The sequence below is a fragment of the Oreochromis aureus genome, linkage group 15, assembly GCF_013358895.1.
Source record: "Oreochromis aureus strain Israel breed Guangdong linkage group 15, ZZ_aureus, whole genome shotgun sequence".
In the NCBI taxonomy this organism is placed as follows: Eukaryota; Metazoa; Chordata; class Actinopteri; order Cichliformes; family Cichlidae; genus Oreochromis; species Oreochromis aureus.
Window position 1 is genome coordinate 31,306,160 of NC_052956.1, and position 27,187 is coordinate 31,333,346.

The 27,187-nt window shown below is 39.5% G+C and overlaps 1 long non-coding RNA gene across 1 annotated transcript; it reads left to right on the plus strand.

Annotated features, from left to right (window-relative positions):
- Positions 1-16,546: 16,546 nt before the first annotated feature.
- LOC120433078 lies at positions 16,547-17,113 on the plus strand. The gene is made up of 3 exons (XR_005608302.1): positions 16,547-16,704; positions 16,777-16,966; positions 17,046-17,113. It is a non-coding gene; the product is annotated as an uncharacterized LOC120433078 (long non-coding RNA).
- Positions 17,114-27,187: the final 10,074 nt, after the last annotated feature.

The following is a 27,187-nucleotide window of genomic DNA, read 5'->3' on the forward strand; positions in this document are numbered from 1 at the left end:
AGCTATCTACATGCAGAGTACCTGGTGTCTCCAAGTAAATGGTGAATGGACTGGTTCTTACAAAGCGCTTTTCTACTTTGAGCACTCAGATTGCTTTATACAACTTGCCTAAGTCATCCATTCACACCCTTTTTCTGTGCTTTCTCTAGGTAAGTACTTTCTATCTAACATTCACTCTCTAATAGATACATTGGAGAGCAACTTGGGGCTAGTGTCTTGCCCAAGGATATTTGGTATGCAGACTCAGAACAGCCAGGGCTCAAACCACCAACCTTCTGATTAGTAGATGACTAGTCTTTCTCCTGAGCTACAGCCACTCCAAGACTGGGAGTCATAGCATTACTTGATTAATTTATTAGTCCACTAATAGTCCCCTATTTAAAAAGCAGAGGTAAATTCAAAAGTTTACATTCAGACCCACCTTCCTACCTTAACCAAACAAATCTCCAAGGCTGAAAAATTAGGTCAAAAGGAAAGTGCTAAAAAATGCAACTTTTTTATTGGAGACTTAAAGCTGTTTCCAAAAGCAAATAAAATCCCCACAGACTCCCTTGTTAAGATGTCCAACCCTAGTAACATAGCATGACAACACATTTTTAGTCTAAATACCTAAGTTTCATAACAAGTCTACAGTGGAAGAACAGTGGATATTTTTTTTAACTCATACACTTAGGTACTGTTAAGTCTTAAAAGTAAAGACCACACTGATTAACAGGTGTGCTGACACTAGTCATAGTAAGTGGCAGGTCTTTGCTAGGCTTCACTTCTTTTAAATTCAAGTTATTGACATTGACATATTGTTTTGTTAGCTAGTTTAATGAAACTCCCTAATAACTATGATATCTTACTAGGAAATATAGCCCATTTAAGTAGCACTTCTGTTTTTGTAAGTGAAATTTGAATGTATTAAAGGTCTGTTTCTCAGCACTATTTGGGGTTTTTTGCAGTTTATTTACCCATGTACTTCACTGAGCTTGCTAGTATGAGTTAGTATGAGTTAGTTACCCTATTTTCTGATTTACCATATAACATACCGCCACGTCTTGTGAAGGTCAACATTCATACCTCCCATCTGCTCACTCTCACCTCACACCTACAGTAAAAGACGCCTCCCCAACCCGCTCCCCTCTGACCCCTTTCACTAAAAATTTGTGAGGAGGATGTGTGTCTCCTCTTCCAGAGACAGAAGACTAAGGAGGCTGCAGGACTTGATGGTCGGTGTCCCTACTGCCTGAAAGTCTGTGCTGACCAACTGGCCCCCATCACAGGATTAAATGATTACAGGCCTGTCACTCTGACATCTGTGTTCTCCCTGCTGCTCCCCTTCCTCTACACCAGTGGTTCTTAACCTGGGTTTGATCGAACCCTAGGGGTTTGGTGAGTTGGTCTCAGGGGTTCGGCAGAGCCTCCGCCATGACATGCATGGCTCATTTTGTGCACCAGTAAAAAACATATATATGTCTTGAATTTGAAAAAAATCATATTTTATTTTTCACTAAAGAGGGGTTCGGTGAATGTGCATATGAAACTGGTGGGGTTCGGTACCTTCAACAAGGTTAAGAACCACTGCTCTACACTAATGACTGCACCTCAGGAGAATCATCTATGAAATCCCTGAAGTTCACGGATGACACCGCAGTCTGATACAGAACGATGACGAGTTTGCATACAGACAGGAGGTGGACCAACTGGTGCACTGGTGCAGTAAGAATCACCTGGAGCATAACCCGCTTAAGATTGTGGAGATGCCCTCCCACTGTCCCCCTCCCACTATCCTCAACAATACAGTACCTACTCTAGATCACTCTAGATTCCTGGGATCCACCTTTTCACAGGATTTCAAGTGGAGCTCACATGTAGAGTCTGTCTAGAAGAAAGTCCAGCAGAGGTTGTGCCTCCTGTGACTTGGATCGAAGGCAAACTTACACCCGCAGCCAGCCATGGTAACCTCAATCCACGATGAGGGCCCGTGGCCCAGGCTCAAAGCCAAGCCTAAAGTACAAGCCTGCTCCCTGCTAGCTCCTGCCAAACCCTCGATTGTTGTCCAAGGGGAGAGGAGACGGGGAAGAAAATCATCCTGGACTCCTTGGTAAGTGGCCAGGTATCACAAAAGAGCTCAAGATGTCCAGAAACACCAATCAGAGCTACTCAAAAGAGACTTTGAACACTTATTCTGCTCACTAAATAGACCTGTGGGTCACATTTCCGTGTCTGGTCCCATCCCTCCCCTTCTGCCATGGTGTTGGGTGTTTCAGGAGGTTATTGTTACTGCACACCTGGCTCTCATCAGCCTGGGCTACCCACAGTGTCTCCTTCATCATCAATTTCATTCTGTTATGGGAACACAGTTAACTAATCAGATCCAAATGAACTTGGAACAAAACTTCTTTCTACAAACATCTCCTATGCCATTCTCCATTCTGGTACTCTCATTGCAGCAGGTGAAATCAGTTCAGCTCAGTCCATTCGGTCTGACCAGTCTCGCTACTACTGACATCACCTGGGTCCTTGCCCGAATTGATCCCCACTAGCATTATAAAGTCATGAAGATAAAAATATAAAGATGATGGGAGCTTATCATCTTGTAACTCCTCATCCTCTACAGTTCCTAACACACCATTATTTAACTTTCCCAAACCACCTTCTCATATTAAAGTAACAATTAAGGACAGACCAGTTACCAACAGGAAGCCAATAAGCAGACCTCAGAGACTTTCTGCTGTTATACTCATTAACCCCACCCTGTATCCATCCACTAATATCGCTATCACTGCCTGCAATTTAAAAATTGGCCTCCTAAATGTCAGATGTTTAGCAAATAAGATTTTTGTATTATCAATGAAATCATTGCTAACAATAAATTGGACTTTAGTGAAGCCTGGCTTAATGACACTGGCAACATAGAGTTGATCCAAACATCACTAACTGTAGTTTTAAACACTATTGAAAACTAAATGAGTTCTGAATATTTAACATTAGTAATTAATTCTATTTTTCCCCTGTATTACTACTGAGACATGGATTCCTGGAAGAAATTGGTGAACTTTTTTCCAAAGTTCCAACAAAATTAGTCTGTATTATCATTTTAGGTGATTTCCACATTCATATTGACAACAGCAAAAATGTTGACACCAAACAGTTTATTTTAATGTTTTGAGTTAAAAGACATGTGACTGAGCGCAACAATACAAAAGGTTACAGCTTCAATCTAACTATTTCCATAGGCCTCAATGCCACAGTTACAAATGTTTTAGATGTTGCTGTGTCTGATCATTAATGCATAATTTTAGAAATAGTTTTTTCATCTCTCAAAACAATCATCATCTCAAAAACAATAGAAACTGATCTCTCCAATACATTTAGCCGTGAGTTTCAAAGTGTACACTACCATTATTGTCATCATGCGATGAAATTATTGATCACATCATCGCTCCTGTCAAAACTATTAATGTACGCCGTCCACCAAAAGCACTCTGGAGAAACAGCAAAAAGGTAAAGGTGGCAAAAAGACACTACAAAAATAAACTACTAATTCATTTTGAAATGTATAAACATGTACATTTACTGGTACAAAAATCCAATCATCCAGACATCTCCCAACTGATCAACAATAACCAGTCTGCTTTTTTGTTTTTATCTATTCATAAAGTATTTAATCTCTCCAAAACCATACAATCTGAATTTCAATCTGAGCAACTAAGTGTAATGAATTTGTATCTTTCAACAAGAGCAACGTTTCTAATATTAGATGTAATATCTTAGCCTAAGTAGTCTACTAGAAATCAATCGAGCACATAACCTCACATAATGATCAAATTACAATGTCCATATTCTCACCTGTAATTTCAAAATATCTGGAAGACGTTACTTATCAGTTAGTCTTGTAACCCTCATCCCCACCAAACTATTTAAATCTGTATCTCTTTGTTTTGGAAATCACTAATAAATCATCTAAATAAACTGATATGTACCAGTCAGGGTTCAGAACCAATCATAGCACAGAAACAGCTCTTACTAAAGTCATGCAACAGTGAGCCACAGAGAGTTTCAGTTTTAGTCTTTGACCTCACTGCTGATTTTAACACTGTTGACCATGACATTATAATACAAAGGCTTTATGGATTAGAATGAATGCATTATATCTAAGGTTTGAATGTTTCAATTAGCAGTTTTAGATCTGCACAAATAAAAATGTAATCAGGGATTTCTCAAGTGCCAATTCTTGGTCTACTACGGTATAACATCAACATGCTCCCACATACTGTCATAAAGAATCATAATAACTTAGCATACTTATGCAGATGGTACACAGATATACTTATCTCTTTCCTCGGATGATATCATAAACTGTATTGATAACATTAACTGCTGGATCTCTCAAAACATTTTAGAAATGAACAGAGGCAAGACAGAAATACTTGTAATTGGTCCAAAAAGTCAGAGACAGAAAATCTGTTCATACTTATCAAGCACTTTGATTTGTGTGTGTAAGATGGGATGAGAAACAGTGTGGACACACTTGCAAACTCGTTTGTATGTGCATACATGATAAGACAGGCAAAATTCTCCAAACATTGCTGAAAACATCCCCTGTTTCGTATCATAATCTTCCATAAATTCTAGTTCTTTAAAGGAGATTGAATGGATTTCTTCTGATCACATCTTCAGCAGTTCTAGTATTTATTTTGTTAAGTCCAGTAGTGGCTCACCATGCTGTCTCCAAGCCTGCTCGCCTGTGTCTGTGAGGTACAAGTCTGGAATTCATATGATTTTAGCATGCCTCTTTGTTTTTTTCTGTGTGGCTATTTTTCAGTCCCCATGAATGTTAGCGACACAGTCTGATTCAGCTTCAGTGTTTAGGTCATTTTTAGAAATGTGGAGAAAAGAAAATCTAAAGATGAATACTTCAGCGGATAAAAGACGTATTCATAATCTGTGATCAAATGGGAGTCACTTTGGTCACTGGTCCCACTTTTCTAATTTTTTTAGTTTCCACTGTCTAAAACTTTCAGGGACAGTTTAATGGCTGACAAGCTACAGCTTGGGTGAAGCCAGTTTGGATCTTTCTTGTAAGTTACCAATGACACAAAATAATGTAAAACAAGAAACAGATTCAAATAACAAAAAAAACTGAGAAATGAAGAATAGCACTAACCAAAGAAACCATATGTTCATGGTGACTGTGACATTGGTGTGGGGTGGTGAGCTTTTGTGTCACTAACACCCCCAATGACACTGCTGTGCTAAGCCTGGTGCTTTATGGGGGGGGAGGGATGAGGTCCACTCAGATCATAGTCACCCCCATAATGCATGATATATTGAATCTTTATATTTCAGAGTACAAAATGTCTTTATCTACATTTCTCAATACATTGACATACTGCCATAAAGAAATGGAGGAAACTGGCAGACAGCCAGAGAAAGATAAGACTGTAAGAAATCTTTTGTATTTGGCAATTCTGCAATATTCCTGAGCTCTGCTTCATCATTATTACAGTATCTGACATTTTGCATCTAATATAGAAGTCAAACGTGGATATGGTGATGAATGGTCTTAAACTGTATAAATTGATTAGAGGATGAAAATGCAGGCCTGCCTTATGGTTTACCTGCTGGACTCCACAACGAAAATACATCACAAACCATTTGCAAAACATAAGCTTTGCTTTTCACAGTTTAGGTGTAGCCTTTGGGGAAATATTATGTGGTATTTACAGATGCAACAACATAGACTTCTCATGCCTAATATGCTGCTCTTTTCTTGAAGAAAAATGGAGGTAATTTCTGGGAAAGGTGCCCTGTTTCCTAAAAAAAGTGAGTGCTTCATCAAAGTTTATTCATGACCTTAGCACTAGGAAAAGATCACTCCATTTTCATTATGTTCATTTGTATTATGTAGAAAGTGATTTTGCTGATCAGACCAAATTGCAAATACTTTGTGCACTTTTCAGATAAGAAAAATACATCTTACAACTCTAAGAGCAATCCTATATAGAGAAATCAGACTTGTCACGGTGTCATAGTATAGCACAACATCATGTAGTGCACATAGTAAAATATAAAAAAAGAACAAATCAAAACAATATGAACATAGGTTGTGCAAAACTCAAATGTGCTTGAGACTCAAGCACATTTGAGTTTTGCAGCAGGACAATGATTTTGGCACAGTGAGCTATACACCTTACTGGGTAATTACCTTTTTTTTGTCACATGGCCAGGAAGGTTTGGATAACTTTTTTCCCCTTAATAAATTAAATCAATATTTAAAAGCTGCATTTTGCATTTACTCGGGTTACCATTGCCTAATATTAAATATTAAAATAATATATTGTTTGATGATCTGTGTGACAAATATGCAATAAACTAAGAAATCAGGAATACTTTTTAATGGCAATATAAGTGATACTGAATAAAGAGCTATTCAGGTACTCAGTGTCAGATGTCAAAAAATAGTCTGACAAGCAAACATACTGTCTCATTTGAATCTTCTTTCTGGTTTCATTATTTAAAGAAGAGTTCTCAAACTCACGGCCCGGGGGGCACTTGCGGCCCATGTCACCCCTACGTCACGTACATTTACATGAAGAAATATAATGCAATTTGGAGGTAATTAACGAGCCTGTGTGACAGCTTGAAGACCACCTGAGCAGCAACTATGCTTTTATTATTGTAGGGTCTACCTTACAATATAAAGCACCTTGAGGTGACTGTTGTTATTTGGCGCTGTATAAATAAATTGAATTGAGATTATGAAAAACCGAGTGAATAATGAGCATTGGAGACACATCATCAAATACAATCTTGCAAAAAGAAGTTATTAGTTACCACATAAGCTATGAAATTCTTTCTAATAAATAGAAAATTGCTATATGTTAATGTCTGCACAACCAATGCTGTATGCATCATATGGTAAAAAGTCCTTGTATTTTGAGATTAGCCAATTATTTTATTTATTTATTCTTATTTTTACGTGAAATTAGATTAGATTCGATTAGATTGATAATCAGGTAGGTGATGTAAGACTTACCTTTTACCAGCTAAATCCATGGCTGGAGTGTAATGCCTTTTCAACTATGCTGCTAAGTTTCCTGTTTCAGGACCATGTGTTCATTAATTTCTCTTAAACTATTTCAGTTGCAAGGCAACTTTTTTTCTCTTTTTGAATTTGGTAAAGAATTGATTGGTGAATACATTTGAGTCACGATAATGATTATGTAAATAAAACCTATGTATACCCATCTACAGTAACACAGTCATTTCCCATGAGTAAATTTCCCTACAGTTAATGCTTTTCTCATAACTGATAATAAGTACACCACAAGTTGATGACACTTGTTTCTATGAAGTAAAATGTTAATGTGATTCTACTGCAAATCTGAACTTCTTACCTTAAAGAACACTAAGCTTGCATCCAACTTTTCTACTGAAAAAAAAAAAAAAGAAAAACACCTAAAGAAATCCTGATCCTGATTAAGTGTTGCAGTTGGAGTCAGATTAATCAAATGTCTGCATTGAGAGTGTCTCAAGACACTTTTGGCTGATTGAGAGTGGCCTAGCCCTGTGGATTCATGGAGTTCTTTTTTATAATCAGGCCTATGGCACCTTCCTGCATTAAGTAGGGAGGCAGTAAAATATGGCTCCCCCAGCTGTGGGCTGCAATCCCCTAGGTAGATGATCAGTTTCACAGGCTGGCAAATGCCTTTGTGGGAAAGGTTGATGGATTTGGCAGATACAATGGTTTCTTCAAAGACACAGTGGAGCAGAATGAGTGATGGTGCTACTGCCATTAGCTCACTGTTTGCTGAGAGCAGCAGTGAGCTTGATTTCCTGCTCAAAACCTCGTCTTAGCTGCTCCCTTAGTCATAAGAGGCCACCACTACAACCATTACAAAAGAGCTACTCTGTTTTCTTTTTGTTTTGTGTTTTAAGAATGAGCCTTTATGAAGCTGGAAACAAAGGAAACTTTAATTTCTTCTGTGGAAACCAAAGTTTCTTTTTGTTGGAGGTCACTCAAGCAACACTAAAAGGAGTCACATGAAATAAACCAAATGTGTTTTAGCATAGGAATAGCACCACAAAATAACAATACTGAGGGGCTCTTAAGGCAAAGACATTAGAGCAAATTAGTAGCGAGACCATTTGAACATTAAGTCTAGATGTATTGTCAGCATGTACACCAGTCCTTGTCGACTGCTTTCATCTTTGTTCTTTTCCAACAGCTTGCATGGCAGCAGTCTGTATTAATGGTCTGATTTAATGACTAATTGACTTTTGTAGTACCAAGGAGCAATATCTGGAAAAGTTCCACAGATTAGCTTGAATGGCAGTAAGACACTGACAGCTGGAAAAGCTAAATAGTTATTGTGTTGATATATTCAGTGTAATTAAGAGCGCTCGGTGTGGGGTTTGATTTTAACTTAAAGTGGGGATGAATGGGTTTTGGAAAAAGCCTCTTCACCAGCACTGTCATGAGAAATAGGCCAGGCTGAATGGAATACACAGAAACGCAAGAAAAAAGTAATGAGTGAACATCTGAGACCTGGTCAAATAATCCCTGAGAAGGTATTGCTAAAATATTTCAACAGCCGCCTGTAGGTGAATAATTATCCAACATCTTTCTTTATGCCTGGAAAAATGACTCTGACATAACAAACTGAACTTTGCTGCTTCATTCTGCATTGTCCATTTTAGCTGTTCAGAGCCTTAAAACCCTAAAGGCTCCATTCTTAGTGGCAATTTACAAGTGAAATAAGTATGTTTCAACCATATCTGAAAAACTGGAGTTGGACCATTAGTTTTAAGCCATTACTGGTTCTTTGACCAATAAATGAAAAGTACTTTGTCAACCGTTACAGGAATTAGTATGCACGTATTCTTACTTAGTCTAAGGGGAGCAAAAATGAGAACAAATGGAGAGTCCTCTTCACACACTAAGGTTAATTATGGAGTTAACAGGGTTCTGTGCTGGGACCGATTCTGTTTACATTATACATGCTTCCAGTATCATCAGAAGGCATAGCATCGATTTTCACTGCTATGCAGATGACACACAACTTTATCTATCCATGAAGCCAGATAACACACACCAATTGGTTAAACTGCAGGAATGTCTGAAAGACATAAAGACCTGGATGGCCTCTAATTTTCTGTTTCTAAATTCAGATAAAACTGAGGTTATTGTACTCGGCCCAGAAAATCTTAGAAATATGGTATCTAACCTGAATCTTACTCTGGATGGCATTACCTTGTAACACTGTGAGGAACCTTGGATTCATTTTTGGCCAGGATATGTCCTTCAATGCACATATTAAACAAATATGTAGGACTGCTCTCTTCCATTTGTGCAATATCTCTAAAATGAGAAATATCCTGTCTCAGAGTGATGCTGAAAAACTTCATGCTTTTATTACTTCAAGGCTGGACTACTATAATTTATTATTATCAAGATGTCCTAAAAACTCCCAGAAAAGCCTTCAGTTACTCCAAAATACTGCAGCAAGAGTACTGACAGGGACTAGAAAGAGAGAGCATATTTCTCCTATATTGGCTTCCCTTCATTGGCTCCATGTTAAATCCAGAATTCAAAATTTTGTTACTCACATACAAGTCTTAAATAATCAGGCCCCATATTATCTTAATGACCTTATAGTACCATATCACCGCATTAAAGCACTTCGCTCTCTCAGTCCAGGCTTACTTGTTGTTCCTAGAGTATTTAAAAGTAGAATGGGAGGGAGAGCCTTCAGTTTTCAGGCCCCTCTTCTGTGGAACCAGCTTCCAGTTTGGATTCGGGAGACAGACACTATCTCTACTTGTAAGATGAGGATTAAAACTTGGCCACCCCTCTCTGAGCCTGGTTCTGGTTCTGCAGGAGGTTTCTTCTAGTTAAAAGGCAGTTTTTCCTTCCCAGTGTCACCAAAGTGCTTGCTCATAGGGGGTCATATGATTGTTGGGTTTTCTCTGCTGTATTATTGTAGGGTCAATATAAAGTGCCTTGAGGCACTATATCAATCAATCAATCAATCAATCAATCAATCAATCAATCAATCAATCAATCAATCAATCAATCAATCAATCAATCAATCAACCAACCAACCAACCAACCAACCAACCAATCAATCAATCTTCAAAATATAATCCTACCTCCCCTATCTGGATGGGATGCCGAGGACCTCACTGAAATAAGGGATCTCGAAAGCTGCAAAAGCAGAGAGATCAAAGAAACACTACAAATAAACATTTTCTTGTCTGGCAACACTGTGTGCATCAAGTCCTTTCTGCTACATTAACCAAACAAAATCAAAAAATTCAATTGTAACCTGGACACAGATTACAGAGAAAATATTCCACATTGTATTCCTGTCAGAAAGCCTAATACCCTGGAAACAACTGGACACAAAAACAAACAAATAAACAAACAACCAATGCAGATTTAGATGTCACAAAGCAGACCACACAGTCATGGCAAAAAGGGAGACGAACACAAATGCCAATTAAAACAAAAACTGTTTATTTTACATGGAGAAACAAGAGAGAACTTAACTTAACCATGGTGTGTGTAATCAGTACAATCAGTAGTGTAAATGAGTGAATGAGTGAAAAAATATATGCAGTGTTGTTTAGTGCAGAAAACTACAGTTGGGACACTTAATACTGACATTTCAACACTTCAAAACTGTGTCAAGTGTACAAAGTGTAGATGTTTCGAAACACTGCTCCAAAGTGTGGTTCAAAGTGACCATGGTTAATTGAGGTTTTGACACATTTCACCCCAATTTTGGCATGTGGCTTACCTGGTGCCAAGATTCCCATTTTGAACAGACCAGAGTAAATTGGGCTTATAATGAATGAGTTAATGTTCTTGCACTACACTTGCACATTACACTCAGTATCATTTTTGCTGTGGACTGTAAAGATCAACAGGCCATTCATTAAACACTGAGATACCATGTGTAATTAAATAAATACTGCCATATATAGAGAGAAGATACATTCCGTTTTGTTTATTTAAATATATACTGTATATTTTAAATTAATTTTAAGTAAAACCTACACTTCTCACTGGAAATCACTTCTCACAGACCTTCAGACTGGAGTTGTGTGTCAAGTGGATGGGCCCTGGCCATATAGGCCCACACACAAACACCACAGCAGCTTCTAGTTTTCTTTGACAGTCAGAACAAACCTGATGTTACTAACTCCAAGATAGCTTAAAAGTTAAACAAACACATCCAAACTTTGAGCGTTTTTTCCCCCAAGGCAAGGGAGGTAGCTTGCAAAACACTTGTGTGCACCATTGTTTTTACAGAATAGCATGAACATTTTTATGGCGATAGGCAAAGTAGCTAGTAGGTGTCACTGTAGAGATGGGTTTCAAATTTTTGTCCAAACCTCAATACAGTTCTGGCACAATTGTGTCAAACATTTTAGTATTTCACTAAGCCTCGCTTTGCCCATCACCACAGAAAACCCAAACCAGAGTCCAAAACAAGTCTCAGTGTCAAGCATTCTTCTACAATTGGTGTGGACTCTGCTGGACCACTTGTGTCGACGTTATGTTAGTTGTAGCTGTTATCTGTTGTTTTCTATCTTTCCTCTCCTTCACTAACAGCTGTTAGTGAAGGAAGCCCACTAACGGGCCTACATTAGTTAGGCTTTAACAAAAAACAAACAAAAAAAAACTGGTCTCAGCATGTATTGCAACTTACTCAATTTAGGAGCATTAAGTAAAACTCAGATTTTTGGCCACAGAACAAACAACATTAAGTTTTACAGATATATCTTTATCTATATATTTTTAAGATATAGTTTTTGTTAAAAGCTTGGTTGTGCTTTATGGTGACTCTATTTGTTTTTCAGTAATTTTGGATTTAGTTTATGAATGTGTTCAAAAGTTCAATCAAAAACCAAAAGCCTGTCTTATGTTTCGGTCTTCACTTAATGTAGTATATCGCCTGTTTTTATTCTCTAGCATGGAGCCAAGTTCAATAACCTAATCATCTGCATACTATGCAGCCATATTCGGATTACATATGTTTGTGAAGTTAGATTCACTAGGTGGATTTTTTTTTTTTTTTTGGGTGGGGGACAGATAAATGGTTGTCATGTGCTGTGAAATGTGCATATGTGTAGATGTTGTCTTTAGTCTTTATGTATATAATTTAAAGTCAGTTTTAACACAGCAGAAGAGCTAAAGAAAATATATTGTGTGTTGATTCTAAGCATGGATTCACATGTTTGTAACAGGATTTCAGCAACAATGCAATTAGAGAGTATTATGTTTCCTGGGCTTTGAAGACCCTTGTTATCCATGAAAATGCAGTAGCCCTAACAGGAAGTAAAAGCTGTAAAAGAACTGTCAGCTACAGCTTAATCAATTTTGTTAATACAGTGATTACCAACTGGCATGTAGCTTTTCAGGTTCAGATTCAATTCAATTGCAATTTTATTTATACAGCGCCAAAAATCAAACCTCAGACATACACTATGAAAAATGTGTGAACCTTTTTTGTGCTTTAGAGAAAGAAACATTTACATTTCAGATCTACAAAAACCCAGTTTCAAAACATATGAAAAGCTGAAACGTGTGTTTTATTGTGTTAATTACTTATCGTGGAAAGTAACAATCAGTGATATAGTGGTGATTAAAATGTGTTCAGAATTTTCAAATTGAGATTTCATCCCATAAGTCATTGCACACTACTCTCCCCCAATTAGCTGCCTGAATAAGCAATACTGGCCCTGTATTTACTTGGTATTGGATCGATACCAAAATTTGTAGCACTACTGTGAATGAGGAAAAATGTGAAAGTTAAATGCTTTTGTTGAAATGTCCAGGCAAGTATATATATATTAAATGACAAGATATACTACGTGTTCAAATAGCATCAATTAAACAACAACTTTTTTGTTTCTATATGATAATTCTTTATAATTAAACAATAAGAACAAGTGGCCTGATGTCTTGTAATCATTATGAAGCTGTAATTTGAAATACAATAAAACAATAAGTTTTTCGGTATCGGAACAGTATCATCAATACCACCCTGAATTTTACTTGGTATTGGATCGGAAAGGAAAATTAGTGGTATCACACATCACTACTATGCAGATAAGCTAAACAAAAACACCACCGTGTGTTGGAACAGGAGCAGGAAGTGATATTCTACCCCAGAGAGATTGAACACCAAGTGACAGTGCCACCCTAAAGGATGTTACTGTGAAATGGAAATTCCCAGCACTCTTGGTCAGTCTATTGGAGGATTTAAGAGCAGATAGAGAATTTAAAATCTTTAAATGTAAAACTAAAATATATGTTTTCAGCCAATCTTCTGGCTGAATATGCACTATAGACAACACTTTAGCTTTGTTATTTAAAAAAAACATTTTAAAAAATGGTTGTGTTATTTATAGCTTTTATACTTGGGAGGTAAAGTGGGCTGGTACTAGTGCAGATGTCCCTAAGTTGTGTTCAGAGTACTTCAGTTTTTTTAAGTGGCAGATAATTTCAAATTCAACATTTCTGTCATCTCAGCAAACACACAACCTGTTTGTGTGCAGTTTGTTGCACAGTGTGTTGCTAGCTGAAGGTCCAGCTGCTTATTTCACAGGTAGAGAAAAGAAAGAGAGCTAACTTTAGATGGAGAAAGATGTAATAAAAGACAGGAGAGGAAAAACGATGTTAGATTTAAAAGTAAAGACTGCTCAGTGACGTTTGATAAACTGCAAATTTAAAGCTTACATGTAATGTCATAATTTTATAACATATCAGGAATTCCTGTAAAATACACTCAGCTATATTAACTTATATTAACAGCATGAAAATACTCAGTAGTTTATTTGGGATAAGCTTGCTGTACTGTGGTAAATTTATTGTAAGGCACCGTGTTGGACTGGTGAACAGTGGCTGTGCCCATGGTCAATGTTGGTTTACATTAACTGTAGTAGACTAATTTACATCTAAGATGATGACTGTTAGATTCATTCACTAAATTTCACCTTTATACCAATTATATACTGTGTAGTATAAAGATAATGTACAGTATAGTATCAGTGTAGCAAATGGAAATCAGCCAGGTTTCCATTTCCCCATGCTGAGACACTACACAGATCTTAGGGTTCCCTCACCTGCTGAATCCCAATGTAACCTTTGACTGTACTATTTTACTATTTAGGCATGGAGGCGAAGTTAACCTCTACAATGTAGACAACAAAACTTTTTTAAAATTCTCTTTCACTGCTTGTGTCCCAACAGATTCAAACTGAGTACATTCATTAGAATTGGTACATAATACAAATATTTGAATGTCTGTGAAGGTTCTCAGTCATCCAGGTCATCGTAGTCAAATATTTGAATCTAAATTCTAATATTACTTTATTATTCTATTAATATAACGCAAGGTTCAGTTACCTTTGTAAAAACCAAAATGGTTAGCACAATTGTCCTTCAACAAGCTACTTCTTACTTTCTTATTTTTCTCTTTATTTTCTTCTTCTTTACTTTTTCACTTTTAGTTGAGTAAAAAAGTTGCTTCAGTACTTCAGCGTTTTTTTGGAGTATTTTTTAACATGGGTATCTGTACTTCTACTTTAAAAAAAAAAAGTCTGTACTTTTGCCACCTCTGACTATAATACATGATTGGAAAAAGATGATGCACATTTAGAGGATGGAGTTTGATGGAGAGGGGTGGCATTAGACTAAGGGCCCATATGTCTCCAAGACAGACCCAATGAGGCTTCCTAATGAGGTTATATTACTAGCATTGCAACAAGGGGTGAGCCACTGACCCCTTGTTTCACAAAGGTGAATTAATATTGTAAATAATCTTGATATAGTATAGCAGCTGAGAAGTCTCCTGCTTAAAAGGAGGAGGAGTCTGTGAGTGCTTCCCTCTACCTCAGAGTAAGTGCTCACAGCAAACAGCTATGATATATAGTCTACATGTCTCCTAATGACCTTGATGTGGTATATTGAATGTAAACTAGCTTCCTGAATGTGCTTACACATAAAGTATGGCAGATAAAGCTAAAGGGGTCATCCTCAGTCTTATGACTAGATAAACAGGCAGCTCGTGTAACTCAGGCTTGGGCAACAAACATGTGGTATAGTGGGGGTTACTTAAGACATATTTAGAGCTATGTCCAGTGCGAGTGCAGAAAGTGATAAGCAATGTAGAATAGTACCCATTCGTTTCCAAAAATGTCAGGTCAGTGTGCAAAATGGAAATAAAAACTGAAAATAGTGATTTGCAAATCACTCAAAGCCCAGATTTAATTGGAAAATATTACAAAGAACACCTCTTGAAACTGATGATTGTTACTGTGTTTTGAAAAATAACAATGAAAAAAAGGGCACCTGGTGGAACATTTGATAACTATGGGGATCAATTAATATCTTAATCCAATGTGATGTTTAAATAAAAGGAGCATCTCACTGCTATTAAAAGATCACCACAGAGAGAGGGAGGTTTCCAAATTCCAAAAGTATATAATGTATGTAAAGCAGAGAACAAAGCTGACTACACTGCATTTCCTGCCTGCAAACTTTTCTTAGAAACACTCTATTGCCTGTGTTTTTTTTACTGAATACAATTTATCACTATTTTACATCATATTCTTTTGTCAGAAATTTTGTCAGGATTTTCACGGGATGAAAGCTTTTTATTCCTTGAGTGTTCATTTTTTACTTTGTTTCATGATCTATGTGCGAGTCTTGCCATATTACATTGTCCAAGTTGATGAATGACATCCTTTGCTGGAGACTCAAACAAAAAAAACACGCTGGTAATGGAGTTTTCTGGTCTTGCTGGTATACAGAGTAAACATCTTTGTGTCACAGGTTTCTCCTGATGTGATGTCCAAGACAGGACAAACAAGACCTGCTCACCCGACAATCACTCAACTCCAGTCACGATGGATGGTTAAAATACTATCCGGTGATCCAGTTCAATTACCACTGAAATTTCAGAGGCTGCCCAGGTCTCGGATCGTCCGAGGAACAAAACTTAAGGCCCCAGCCAGTTCTACATCCTACGTTGAGCCTGCTGATAATTGGACTGTAGTAGGTAAAAGGAAGCACAGTGGCAGGTGGTGATGTCACTATTAACATCAACTGTGAATCCAGCTTAAAAAAAAACTCCATGATGACCATGAATTCACCCCACTGGCTTGTCACTCAGCTGCACCCTAGCTATCTTAACATCTGCACCCAGAGACGGTAACAGTATCCTCTCTGCAAGGATGTTATCCTGCCACCCGTTATAATGCAACCTAATATGGACCCGAGAAGCAGACTCAGGCAAGTGGATTCGTGCTTAGCTTGTTTATTTAAAGACAAGTACAAGGGTATAAATGAAAATGTAATGTTTGGGAAAGTGGGGCCAAGGGCCTCTTGTGGCACATTCACAGATACTCTGTAGAGCAAGAGAGATGGAGACGGTATTTACTATCAAGGAACCAGTGGGTTGTGGAGCAAATCATGAGAACTGGAAACAGTCGTACTTAGAGTTGAATGGTGTTAGGTCCAGGGACGGCAGCAAGTGTCATGGTCTGGGCGGGCCTGAGTAACTTTCCTCAGCATCAGCTCTCCTCCTCTGGGTGGAGCCCTTCCTGCCCCTCCCCGTTCCTCAACTGCAGGCAATTATTCTGGCAGTATTTAGGAGCAGCGCACACTATGAGTGTTCGCCAGATCGTCTGCTAACCTCAGTTAGTTCACAGCCTTATGTTCCTGTGTATTTTTCAGTGTGCATTACTCACCCCTCTCTTCCTGTCTCCTAGTCGGTACCTGGACTCATCATTCCAAAACCTGCCATAGCCTCGTTCCTGGATTCCGGTCAACTGCTGCTTAATCCTTTTCAGACAAACTGCCATTCACACCTGCCTGCCTCCCTGCATACCTGTATTGGACTCAGCACTCGCCTGGACCTCGCCTCGCCTCCACCTTCAGCTAATCCCCGCCTGCGAACACGTAAGCCATCCCGGCTTGTCAAATGGAGAAACACTCACAACACCTTGGACTGTTCTGATTTTCCTCTCCTACATTTCAGTGCCCTGGTCTGCCACAGCTTCCACCAGCCCCACTCCAGTTTCAGCAGTTTAGTGACCTGACTGTTCCATGCTTGCCCTAGCCCCGCACCTTACAGACACCACGCTTTTGCACTAAGTTTAATCTTGTTTTCTGTCTTAAATATTTATGTTAGGAACACGTGTAAATAAAAGTTTTTGTTTTCGCAAATCACTTCGAGCTTCCGGTCTTTGGTTCTGCGCCTGAGTCCATTCCACGTCACGGGCCTCTGAGCTATGACAGTAAGTTTCCACAGGAGAGAGAATGGAGACAGTGGAGAGTGGACATGCAGGTGTGTAATGTGATTCTTCCAGGTATTCATATTTAGGATGGTCATACCAAACACTCGGAGCCAACTAAAACATCCATCCATCCATCCATCTTCATCCGCTTTATCCGAGGCCGGGTCGCGGGGGCAGCAGTCTAAGCAGAGAAGCCCAGACCTCCCTCTCCCCAGCCACCTCCTCCAGCTTATCTGGGGAACACCAAATGCGTTCCCAGGCCAGCCGAGAGATATAATCTCTCCAGCGTGTCCTGGGTCTGCCCGGGGCCTCCTCCCGGTGGGACATGCCCGAACACCTCACCCAGGAGGCGCCCAGGAGGCATCCTTGTCAGATGCCCGAACCACCTCAACTGGCTCCTTTCGATGTGGAGGAGCAGCGGCTCTACTCTGAGCCCCTCCCGGATGGCCGAACTTCTCACCCTATCTCTAAGGGAGAGGCCAGCCACCCTTCGGAAAGCTCATTTCTGCCGCTTGTATCCGCGATCTCGTTCTTTTCGGTCACTACCCACAGCTCGTGGGCCATAGGTGAGGGTAGGGGCGTGATCGACCGGTAAATTGAGAGCTTCGCTTTTACACTTAGCTCCCTCTTCACCACGACGGACCGGTGCAGCGTCCGCATCACTGCAGCCGCAGCACCAATCCGTCTGTCGATCTCCGGCTCCCTTCTCCCATCACTCGCGAACAAGACCCCGAGATACTTGAACTCCTCCACTTGGGGCAGGAACTCATCCCCGACTCGGAGTGGGCACTCCACCCTTTTCCGGCTGAGAACCATGGCCTCAGATTTGGAGGTGCTGATCCTCATTCCCGCTGCTTCACACTCGGCTGCGAACCGCTCCAAGGCAAGCTGGAGGCCCTCACCTGATGAAGCCAACAGAACCACATCATCCGCAAAAAGCAGAGATGAGATTCTGAGGCCACCAAAGTGAAAGCCCTCCACCACTTGGCTGCGCCTAGAATTCCTGTCCATAAAAATTATGAACAGAACCGGTGACAAAGGGCAGCCCTGGCGGAGCCTATCACCCACCGGGAACGAGTCCAACTTATTGCCGGCAATGCGAACCAAACTCTTGCAACGGTTGTATAGGGATCGAATGGCGCGTAGCAATGGGCCAGACACCCCATACTCCCGCAACACCTCCCACAGGACACCCCGAGGGACACGGTCGAATGCCTTCTCCAAGTCCACAAAACACATGTAGACTGGTTGGGCAAACTCCCATGCACCCTCAAGTATCCTTGAGAGGATAAAGCCAACTAAAACACTGCACTGAAATAATAGAGGCATTAAAATACACAATTAATACACACATGTTAAAAAACTCCAAAGAGTTTAATTCTTCCACATTCATCACTGATGAGGCAAATATTCAGTCAATTTCAAAGTCATGACGGATTTACAATATATTCCAGGAACTATTAGTAGTTAGGATGGTGTGTGTTATTGTTGTGCTGTCATTTCACGTTTTCGGAGCAGGCGGGAGGGGCGTCAGGGCTCTCCGACACACCTGTAGCGTATCAGGTGTCATCAGCCGGGACTATTTAAGGACGTCTCGTGTCGGAGTATTGTCTCACCCACAGAGGTAACGTGTTCACTGTGTCAGATTCTACAACCAACAAAGTATTGATGAAGATCTTTTTTGGCCTTTCTTCCTTCCTCCAGCTTGCCTCGCTTCCTTGGCTGCTAGATCACCTCTCGGAGTTCATCTCCCTCTGGACATCCATCTCCCTGTCCGCGCTTATCTCACCACAGCCACCAGCTCGTCACACCCCCGTCCGAGCCTGTAAACAAACTTGTGACAAGTAAGCTCTCCAATTCTCTTACCTCACATAACCCTTGTCCTCCTCTTGCCGTGTCCATACACTAATCACTGCCCTCTTTTCTTCTCCAGATTTGCCTGATTTGATTACACTCACCCACATCACACAACAATACTGCTCCAACTAAAACTAGTGCCACCTCTTCAAGAAATAGACTAGTCCTATATTAACTCTCTCTAATATAGGTTTTCTTAATAGTGTTCAGCATAGAACACACACATATACACATGTAAAGTATACAGATAAAATCACTGTTAATAACAGACCATTTGCTTGCCTGCCTCAATCATATTATAGACCAAATGATTCCATTTCAGATAATCCAGTAGAGATTAATACACAGCCTCCTGAGACAACTGATACCTTCACTGCAATCATCCCTTCTGAATTGACCTCTGCACAATTTCAAAAACAGTCTTGGATTATTAGATTTACTCTTTATTGTCATTGCACAGTCATACATAGTACAATGAAATTGAAAAACTGTCCCACGTCGGCAGTACTTACAACACAACACAGTAACTTAAGTAATAAAAAGAAGAATCAGTGTATGTTTATTGCACATTGATATTATTGCACATTATTATTGCAACTTGTGCATGTGGAGTGCTGATCTATAATAAAGATTCATTTCAGGCTTCTTTAGTCACTGCAGCATGTCTACCACAAAAATGTGAATATATTGTTATTGATGTCAGTCCTGGAGGTAATGATCACTTTACTGTAATTGCAATTTATCATCCTCCTCCTACAAACTGTGATGCACTGGATACAAATGCTATATTAATTTCCTCATCTGTTAGTTATTAGGTTGGTTGGTTGAGGCTAAATTAGATTTCTAAAAGCTCAGCCACACTGAAATAACTCTGCTTAGAGCTTAACTTACGTCAATTGATTTCTAGCCGTATTAGACCACACAAACACATTGCTTTTAAATCCACCTTAATAGATCTCATTTTAAAACTAATAATTCACTACTGCAGTCTTCCCTGAAGACATCAGTGACCATTGCCCAAAAGCATGTGTCAGAAATATTCACAACTTTCAGACTAACAACTACACATGTTTAGTAAAGAAAATAATTTTTTAACCGTAGAAGTCCCGATCTGAAAGAAGTTTAAAACATTTACAATCCTGAGAAAGCTTTTAAATTCATGATCTGTGTCTGAGTCTTGCCATATTACAATTTTATTTCACAAAAATTGTGCAGAAAAGCACAATTTTTGAGAATAAAACAGAACAAACTGTCACGGCGGGATTCACCAGTGTGTTTGGCACAAGACCCAAAACTAGATGCAGATAAGTATAGCTGGTTTCAACACAAAGCGAGCCTTTATTCAGGCTGAAGGTAGTTGCAAACATGAAAATATGAACAATCTATTAAAGACTATGAACACTATGAGAAAAAACTATGACTGACTCTGAAAACTGTGACGAGTATAACAGACGACCTAATAATGAGTGAACAGAAACACACAGACTAAATACACACAAGGGGTGATTAGGGGGAAGAGAAAACACATCAGGAAACAGCTGATACACATGAACCTAAGGAAGGTACTGGGAAGAGAAACTAAATACAATGACAACGGCACAGTAGACTCCTCCAAAATAAAACAGGAAACATGAGACATAGAAATGACAATAGAAGCTTGACAATAAGGAAGACACAGACCTAAAACGCATAACAAACTAGACAAGAAACAAAACACCAAAACTCATTAGACAGATAATAATAAACCCTAAATAAGAATAACAAAGGAACCACAACCTTAACATAAGAGACTCAAAAATACAAAATAATGCACAAAATTCTGGATCAGAGACCCAGATACACCACCTCTTTTTTGGTGATGTATCTGATATCCCCATGTTGGAGATTTACTTGCATAATATCATATCATAATGATGTTGGTCCAGGATCATCATCGCAGTTGTTGTGATGTCATAACTATGTAATGTGGGGGGAAAATGTCCAAAACATATGTTTTGGAACAAATGGTACAAATTTTAAGTGTTTTTATTGTTAGGTGCTACAAAATAAGAAATGTACTATCAAGTTAGAGTCCCTCATAAATTCAAAGTAAAGAGTCATGTATGAAATCCAGAGTTTCCCAAGGTTTCAGAACATTTGTAAAGATGTTCCCCAATGATCTATACTTGGATATCTTTTATTCACTGTTAAAATATTATTATTATTATTATTATAATTATTATGGCAATTATGATTATTATTATTAAACTGTGATCTTCTGTTCCTAAGGCAGCATTGCATTAAAAGTAGATGATTCTCTAATGGAAACACTGGTATTTAAAGGCAGCAACAATGCTGAAGAATATATACACATTTTGATCAACATATGCTGCTTTCAGGGAAAGAAAGCAAGTCAATACGAAACCATGTCAGCACATATAACAGTAGCATGCCTTCTTATTTTTTAAGTATAAATATTAAAAATAATTATCTTATACCAGTCCCTGTGAGACGAGCTGTTGTGTTCTTTTTGGTCAGCACTGATTTTCTTCTTGAATTCTAAAATGGATGCCATTTTTGCCCAGTCTCTTTCTTGGTGTTGAATCATGAACTCTGACCTTAACTTAGACATGTGAAGCCTGCGGTTCTTTAATGTTGTTATGGAGTCTGTTGTAACCTTCATGATGAGTCGTTGATGTGCTCTTGGAGTAATTTTGGTAGACCGGTCACTCCTGGGAAAGTTCATCACTGTTCCATGTTTTCTCCATAGTGTCTCACCATGATTCACTCGAGTCCCAAAGCCTCTGAAATGGCTTTGTAACCCTTTCAGACTGATAGACATCAGTAACATCGTTTCTCAGCATTTTCTATAGATTGTGCCATGCTTTTTGAGATCTTTTAGCCAGCTTCACTATGTCAGACATTATCTATTTAAGTGAATTCTTGATTCATGTAAGTATTTCACTGGGAAATCAGGTGGGGGTCAAACACTTTTTCACACCACTAAAACATACCCATTTGTATCCTGTCAAGATTCTTTTGTTTTCCACTGTCATAATTTATAACAGCTATATTTACTGCATTCACTGATTAGCAAATTAACCTTTATATCAATATTCAAACATAATTGTTAACAAGATATATTTGCTGACAATTGCTCATTCAGTTTCAGCCATCATTGCAGCTGTCAGCTGCGGTGCACATTTGCAAGGAAACTAAATTTATGAGACTAAGAAGCAGCAAGCATATAGATGCTTTCCAAAATGAGTCTCTTATTCTGCAGCATGTGAAAAAGTTTGTGGAACTTTAGATTACATCACCCAGCTATGATATATGAGAAATGTTAACTAAATTCTTGATAAAATGATCATGCTTGAAAATGAAAGTTCTTTTCTGGTGATGTTTAGTGAGTTGCCTACAGTTAGCAAAAGCTTAGTTTCTTTCTTTCATATTCCAGGACTGACTCAGTCAATGTTACTGCCTAATTATTATTATTATTATGAATTATTATTGTTGTTGAACTTTTTTTTCAAGTTTCATAACTATCTACATCAAGTGACTGTAAGATAAGAAGAAATATCCTACAGCTGCAGGTAAAGTCTGTAAAATCAGTCAAATGTGCAATAAAAGAGACACCCTCAAAATCAGCTGATTTTTCAGTAACATTTTATAATAATGACAGACTATTAACCATTAGTAAGTTATTAGTAAGTTATTATTGCTTAATTCATTATCAAAGTAGTACTCCTTAGTATGTAATTTATGCGACTAGAAATGTTTATTCCTGTTTCAGCTCATATATTATATAAATATTTCACAGAGCTTCACAAACAACTCATATTAAATTGATTCCCATCATATTAAACTGATAATGCAAATGTCGGGTGAGTCCCCACGTCCTCAAGGCCTGTGCCCCCCAGCTTTGTGGAATCTTTTATAAACTGTTCATGCTGAGTCTGAGTCTGCAGAGAAAGACAGAAAGAGTCGTTCCTGTCGTCCCCAGGCTATGCTTCCTCCACAGAAGACGTGCCATAGGAAGTTCTTGAAGTATTCAAGTATTTCCCCATTAAATAATAAAGTATTTTGATTCTGATATTCCTTCCACTGTCTAATAATGTTCTTAAAGTCAGCAGCGCTCCACCCTCACTATACACAGTGTAGGTAGAACACCGCTTTCCCCTCCTGCGTCACCTGATGGTTTCCCAGAATATCTTTGAAAAGTCTTTTTCCATGGCCTCTCTTAACTCCTCGCACACCCAAGTTTTTGCTTTAGCAACTGCCCAAGCCGCGTTCCAATTGGCCTGCTGGTACCTATAGGCTGCCTCTAAAGTTCCACTGGCTAACCGAGCCTCTGGTATCCATTTGGTTTGGGGGTTACCACCACGACAGGCACCAACCACCTTGTGGCCACAGCTTTAATTCAGTTACAGCACAAAATCAACACAACAGTCGCCTCAAGGTGCTTCATATTGTAAGGTAGGCCCTACAATAATACATATAGAGAAAAAACCCACCAATCATATGACCCCCCAATGAGCAAGAACCTTAGCGACAGTGGGAAGGAAAAACTCCCTTTTAACTGTAAGAAATCTCCAGCAAACCCAGGCTGAGGGAGGTGCAGCCATCTGCAGAAACCGGTGGGGAGGATAGAAAGAACACAGGACAAAAGGCATGCTGTGGAAGAGAGCCAGAGACTAATAACAAGTATGATTCAGTGCAGAGAGGTCTATTAACGCATAGTGAGTGAGAAAGGTGACCGAAGAAGAAATACTCAATGCATCATGGGAATCCCCCAGTAGCCTACACCAACTGCAGCATAACTAAGGGAGGATTCAGGTTCACCTGATCCAGCTATAACTATATACTTTAGCAAAAAGGAAAGTTTTGATCTAGTGATGTCAGCGTTAATCTCGTTAAAATGACGTTAACATGATAACCATACTAACACGGCAAATCTCCCGTGCGAGGGCTGCACGGCGTCAACGCGGTTAGCTCGTTAACGCGTTAGCGCCATCCAGCCCCTTCCACGGGGCGATCCGCATTAACTCACTAATGGAGATTTGCCACGTTAATGCAGTTATGCCGTTAACGTCATTTTAACGAGATTAACACTGACAGCACTATTTTAAACCTAATCTTAAAAGTGAAGATAGTGTCTGTCTCCCAAATCCAAACTGGAAGCTGGTTCCACAGAAGAGGGGCCTGAAAACTGAAGGCTCTCCCTCCCATTCTACTTTTAAATACTCTAGGAACAACAAGTAAGCCTGGACTGAGAGAGCGAAGTGCTTTAATGCGGTGATATGGTACTATAAGGTCATTAAGATAATATGGGGCCTGATTATTTAAGACTTGTATGTGAGTAACAAAATTTTGAATTCTGGATTTAACATGGAGCCAATGAAGGGAAGCCAATATAGGAGAAATATGCTCTCTCTTTCTATTCCCTGTCAGTACTCTTGCTGCAGCATTTTGAATTAACTTTAGTCTTTTCAGGGAGTTTTTAGGACATCTTGATAATAATAAATTACAGTAGTCCAGCCTCGAAGTAATAAATGCATGAAGTTTTTCAACATCACTCTGAGACAGGATATTTCTAATTTTAGAGATATTGCACAAATGCAAGAAAGCAGTCCTACATATTTGTTTAATATGTGCATTGAAGGACATATCCTGGCCAAAAATGAATCCAAGGTTCCTCACAGTGTTACAAGGTAATGCCATCCAGAGTAAGAATCTGGTTAGATACCATATTTCTAAGATTTTCTGGGCCGAGTACAATAACCTCAGTTTTATCTGAATTTAGAAGTAGAAAATTAGAGGTCATCCAGGTCTTTTCACTCAGGAGTGTGTTATCTGGCTTCATGGACAGATAAAATTGTGTGTCATCTGCATACCAGTGCAAATGTTTGCTATGCCTTCCCATCCTACTGACTAAGGGAAGCATGTATTCATGTAAATAATTAACCTTAGTGTGTGAAGAGGACCCTCCCTTTACATGTATAAACTGTGGTGTATTAGATAGATATGATTCAAACCATTGCAGCGCAGTACGTTTAATACCTAAAGGATGCTTTAATCGCTGTAATAAAAAATTATGGTTGACAGTATTGAATGCTGCACTGAGGTCTAACATGACAAACACAGACACAAGCCGCTGCCCAATACACACTGCACTCGACTCCTATGGCACCTCCTGCGGTTGGTCAGCCTACAGGAGGGTGGACCCTCCTTAGAGCCCAGCCGGGCCCCATGTACTAAGGCCCAGCCACCAGATGCTTGCCCTCAGGCACCCTCCCCAGGCCTGGCTCCAGGGCAGGGCCCTGGTAACCCTATCGTGGGCACGGTGAACTGATCCCTCGATCTTCTGTTCGTAGGGGTTTTTTGAATTCTCTCTTTGTCTGGTCCCTCACCAATGACCAATTTGCCATGGGAGACCCTAACAGGGGGCAAAAGCCCGTTGACAACATAGCCCTAGGATCTCTGGGACACACAAACCCCTCCACCAGTATAAGGTACAGATTCATGCGTATTATTTACTATAGTAGATGGGAATACAAATTTTATTTTAGTATAAATTTTGTTTCTGTTAAATGTACTCAGTTCTAATAAATGGAATCAGTTCAGTAGAACAGTGGTTCTCAAACTTTTCACAATGAGTACCACCTCATAAAATATATAGCTCTTGAAGTACCACCCTCATGACGGACATTAAAGTACAGTAGTATAGGTCTATTTAACACCACATACAGTTTACATGAGACAATTTTATTTCTTATATGAATGTTATTTATTTTAACTGTCATAAACAGGATGTGACAAGTGATAATAATAACAACTGTACAGCATTAAAACATTCACAGCACGTGGAATATCCCATCTTTAAGTGATGACCTGATGAGCCCTGCTTCCGGGTCCAAACTGTTTGGCATTTATTAATGCTGTTGTGTTTTTAACATGTTTTAATGCTTTATATTTTGTTCTATTTAATCTCAACAAGCCCCTAAAAAAGTCAGTGATCACTGTCGACCTCTCTTGGTTTTTATCATCACTATTAATTTTAAAGCTCAGTTTTTAAAACCTTACAATGTAACTACAGCCCAGCCAATGCAGCAGTATATTAATGACTAACCTTATATTGCAGTTGTTCTCCTAACTGTAGTTTGGTCCGTTAACGGCATCCTGCCATGCAGTTACATTTGTTCCTAACCATCGGGAACCCTCACTGAGTGGAAAAAAAGTTAGCGTTCATCCTCCAGCTCCACTGTGTTTATATTATGCTAACCATAGCTGTGTAGCTAGCCACCACATAGCACATCATTATATACCAGCTAGCCCAACTTCAGTAACCCTACAAACGTCACTGCTGTTTAGTTTTCTGTCTTCATTTATGTTGGAAGTGATAGCAGAGCTGTACGTTTTAACTTTTGTTGTGGCGGTTAAGCTGCCGGATTTTTGGCTTCACGACCCTCCTTCATGGTTCATGCACGTCGAAACTCAGTTTGCTCTTCGTGGCATTTCGGCCGACAACACGAAATACGATCCGATGCAGAGCGGCGGAGAAACTCCTCTCTCTCCCAGGTCTGGGTGATGGTACCGCAATCGAGCTCATGGAGAGCACACTGTCCTTGCTAGGAACGATGACAGCGGTGCGAGCTGGACTCGCCAACTCCCCGCTGCTGGCTGCGAAGGATTACCACTGACTTGCAGAAGAAGCGGATCGCATTCTCCTAGCTACCAGGAGCTTCGGCATCCAGGTGACAGTTTCCGACCACCGACGGCATCTCCCGCACCCCCACCAATTCTCCCGGGGGCCTCCAACTCATCGATGGTGGCTGGGATCGTGGCACGGTGGTAGCACGGAAAAGGGCTGCGATTTTACCATCAGCGTGACACTGACGTGCCGTCTTTGAAGGGAAACGAACCCACCAGCGCTCCATACGGCCACGACGGCTGGCAATAAGTAAAGGCTACTCTTTATAGTGGACTCACGCTAGGGGACGCGTTTTCTGGTTGACTCCAGCTCCCAGAAGAGCCTCGGGAACTCTCA